The sequence below is a fragment of the Myotis davidii genome, unplaced genomic scaffold, assembly GCF_000327345.1.
Source record: "Myotis davidii unplaced genomic scaffold, ASM32734v1 scaffold345, whole genome shotgun sequence".
NCBI classification, from domain to species: domain Eukaryota; kingdom Metazoa; phylum Chordata; class Mammalia; order Chiroptera; family Vespertilionidae; genus Myotis; species Myotis davidii.
The window spans coordinates 176931-181038 of record NW_006296540.1 but is presented as its reverse complement, the minus strand read 5'-3'; the positions used below and the strand labels follow the sequence as shown (position 1 = coordinate 181038).

Below are 4108 nucleotides of genomic sequence, written 5' to 3'. Positions count from 1 at the left end.
GGGGAGATGATGAAAAAAACAGTGGGTTCTCTGTTCTGTGCTTAATGCTTCATGTACATTATAGATAGTACAACCCCATTTTATAGGTGAGGAAATTGAGTGACTGGTTTTCTAAATTAAGTGGCAGAGCTAGGACAAGAACTCCAGATCCAGAATACTCTTTCTACCACACCTCACACCTGCACCGCAAGTGGCCAAGGTCTTCATTAGTAAAAGGAACCACTATCCCCATTTTAATGGTGGCATGGTCTGTCTCTGTTCCTTGTTCATGTGCTCCCCCTTTTCTATTCTGTGACCCTGTCCCAAGTTTATCTCACGTGGGGCTTTGTGTAGAGCACAGCTTCTTCTCCAACTTTAATGCGTGTACGACCTGCCTGCAGATCTAGTTCAAATGCAGACAGACTCTGGTTCAGTAGCTCTGGGTGGGGCCAGGAAGTCTGCATTTCTAGCCAGCTCCCAGGTGCTGAGGATGCTCTGGTCCTCACCCACACTTTGGAAGATCAGTGTTGTGTTCACAGGTAAATGGAAATAATTTTGGATGATGAGAACTCTGACCCCATCGTACCGATTCATGTTATATAAAAGCTGGGTCAGTTAAAGCAGGTTAAATGGCAGAAACAAAAAAACTGCAGTGCAGAAGCTACCTGCCCAGAGTCTGTACTGGTGGCCAAATTGTAGTATGGTATTTATAGTTAACAGGAGGCCCGATGCACAAAATTCATGCGAGGGTAGGCCCTCGCGGCCCTGCTGCCTCGCAGCCCTGCGCCCCCTGCCTGCACCTGCCTTGACCTAGTGCTGCCCGCATCCACCGCCACACACACACCCCCTCCCCAGTTCCCTGGTTCCCCGGAGCCCCCCAATCAATCGCCCACAGAGGGTGGCCTGGGCCTCCCTCTTTGAGACGATCGCAGAGCCCCCTGCCGATTGATCGCCCCCCTGACCAGTGGCCTGGGCCTTCCTCTGCGGGGCAATCATGGGGCTATGGCAGGCCTCCCAACCAATCGCATCGCACCCACCTTGGCTGGCCTGGTGCCAGTGTGTGTCATAGCGTGGTCATCTGGGAAGTCGTCCAAGAGGGTGGCCTGGGCCTCCCTCTTTGAGACGATCGCAGAGCCCCCTGCCGATTGATCGCCCCCCTGACCAGTGGCCTGGGCCTTCCTCTGCGGGGCAATCATGGGGCTATGGCAGGCCTCCCAACCAATCGCATCGCACCCACCTTGGCTGGCCTGGTGCCAGTGTGTGTCATAGCGTGGTCATCTGGAAAGTCGTCCGATGGTTGTTCTGCTGTTCAGTCGATTTGCATATTATGCTTTCATTATTATAGATTATATGCTTCTATGTAGGATATTTACAGCTTTTTCTGTTTGGTCTTTATAACTGCTCTATTAGATAGGATGGGTATTCAAATTCCTGGCACATAGAATGCTCAATACATTTGAGGTATTTTTATCGCTGCTTTATAGAGACTGAGCCTCAGAGAGATTAACTGTTGATCAAGCAGATGTTCAAATCCACATCTTCTGACTACCACTGCAACTCTTCCCCACCTCACCCAATCCTCCCCGACTGCTACACACTCTTCTGGGTTGTAAATAATTTCCTTTTTCTCCTCTTTTCATTTAAGCATCCTGTCTTTTTACGTATGTAACTCACAGTCACTCATTATGAGCCCCCGCCACCACACACACTTTAATGTCAGTCTCTCCTATCCAATATGGATAAAGATGAAAGGAAACTCAGAACAGTGAAACTGTTAGCATCACAGAAACATCTTAAAGGGCTCCAATCCTAACTGGCTTCAGTTGCACTCTGAGACGAGGCAGCATTACATGGTGACCAGTCACACTAAAGCCATTACTTCCTAGGGGCAACTCTTCCTCTTGATCACTGTTTATTAACATTCATTCCTAGTGTGATAACAACACTGGAAGCTTAACATCCATACTTCTCCCTAGGCCCAAAGGACCTAACTAAAATTTAAACCCAAAACACCAATAAACACAATGAAAAGTTGTTGGGGTTCTTTGCCTGCTGTACTCTAAAATGAATGTATTAAAATAAAAGTGAAAAAAGATAACATTTAGTGCACACTTTGGGCCAGGTACTGCCTTAAGAGCTCTAAACCTCACACTAACCTCTTGAGTGCTATTACTACATCCTCTTTAAAGATGTGAAAATGACTTCTAGGGAGGTTCAAGAACTAGTTCAAGGTCACAGACTTGCTAAGCCAGAAATTTAAATCCGGGCAGTTGGTCTCTAAGTCCAAGATTTCAACTTTTATTCTACAGTATTTCCCAAGATGCCCAGATGCTGTTTGTCTGCAAGAATTTAAATATAAATCTACAGCCTCTTTTAATTTGCAAAAAAAGTGAAACTCCCATTCAAAGCAGCTTAAGTAAAAGGGAGTGATGTAATGGCTCCTATCGGTGACTTACAGAATGGGCTGGCATCAGGGACAGCTGGACCAAGGGACTTGAACACCGTCAGGATTCTCTCTACACATTCCTCGATGAATGTCAGGCTCTTTCTCCCAGACCAGTTTATGGGAGCCCACATGGTGGGGTCATTCAGGGAAGCTCCAGTTTCCTCTCCTAACATGAGTCCAGACAGGAAAATATCTGTCCCTCGTGGCTCAGGTAAGAAAAATTCACATGGAAGACTCTGATTGACCCATTTTAGATTATGTACCCCTCCCCGGGTCATCCCAATAGCAAGGGAGATAGGGAACTACGATTTGCCCAGTATGAGTTACATGCCTTCCCCTGTGGTCTGGAGGGCTGGGTCTGTCCCAGAAGAGGGCAGAAAGGTGCTGGACAGAAAAAATAAAATAGTTGTTAAATTATGTCTTTAGAGTTTACAAAAGCCTCCCATATGATTTGTGCACCCTGAGTCTCACAACTACCCTATAAAGGTAGCAGGGTAAGTATTACTAAGAAAACGTGGGCTATCATTGCACTCCTGTTTACCGCACATCACTGGACGCTCCCTGGGCATGTGAAGTTCAAGGTGTCCAGAGCTGAGCTCCTCACCTTGTCACTTCACCGACTCCCATTTGATTTCGTCCTTGGTTGGTGGCACCAGCATCAACATTGCTCCCCAAGCTAAGTAGCCTGTGAGGTTCACTTCACTTTCCCTTTTCCCTATTCCTCACGTGCAACTGTTATTACTGCTAATGTTGCCTCCTAAATATTTCTGCAATGTATTCCTTTGTCTCAGTATCCCATACACACCACAAAATGGAAACGTGGAGAGCACCTCCTCCCTTCTTCTTCCCATGTTGCAGTTAGGATGTCCTCCCCATCCACTCAGTTGTCAAATATGGAATTGGGTATCAAGGTTGACTTCTCCTTCGCCTTTGATTTCCATGCTTATGCGACTACCAGTTCGTAATGTTGGGCATCCTATTTGTCTCTGAAACCTACCCGCATCTCTCCATTCAATGCCAGTAGCTCTCACTCCCTGCAGCAGCATCCTCGCTGGTGCCCCCACCCCCACCCCCCTGCAATCTTCACTCCCTCAGACCCCTTTCACAGGAGGAAGCCAGAACTGATCACGCCAGCCCCTTCCCTCTTCCCCACTCCCCACTTTCTAATCCTCTGTTTCCTCGTATGCACACGGTCAACCAGACCACAAAATCTAGTGTGAGGGCCATAATTCATACACCCTTGTCTCCCTTCCATGTAGCACGCTGCACTTGGCACAAGAAATGCTACGCTGTGCTCTTCCCCTTTCTGATTATAGCTTGTCTGCAGCAGATACATCCCTGACATGTTCTAGGTGTGTCGGACCTGGGGAGGCACAGAGTCTCCGCATACGGTTTCCTGGAGTACGAGCTGGAGGCCCTTAAAGGAAGCATCAGACTAGCGTCCTCGTCCCAAACCACGAAAGGATGCAAATCCCAAGGCATCTTCAGGCCCGACCGCCGCCCTCGCGGCTCTGGCCAAACATCTTCCCCACTCGGGACCTCTGTCCCCTAACGTGTGAAAAGTGCATGTTGAGCGAAAGAAAGTGAAACTTCAGAGCCGGGCGCAGTGAGAAACCAGACAGACCCACGTGAGGGCCGGTGCGTCCCCGTGCAGGTGCGAGTGTGTGTGCGCATGCGCGTGCG

General features: G+C 48.5%; 1 protein-coding gene across 2 annotated transcripts in view; it reads left to right on the top strand.

The window, feature by feature from the left end:
* Positions 1 to 455: 455 nt before the first annotated feature.
* Positions 456 to 4108, top strand: part of CEP295 (centrosomal protein 295kDa) — a 69242-nt gene continuing 65589 nt past the window's right edge. For both annotated transcript variants that reach the window (XM_015569262.1, XM_015569260.1), the window contains exon 1: positions 456 to 460. The gene's annotated coding sequence lies outside the window, so the exon portion shown is untranslated. The remainder of the gene's footprint in view (positions 461 to 4108) is intronic.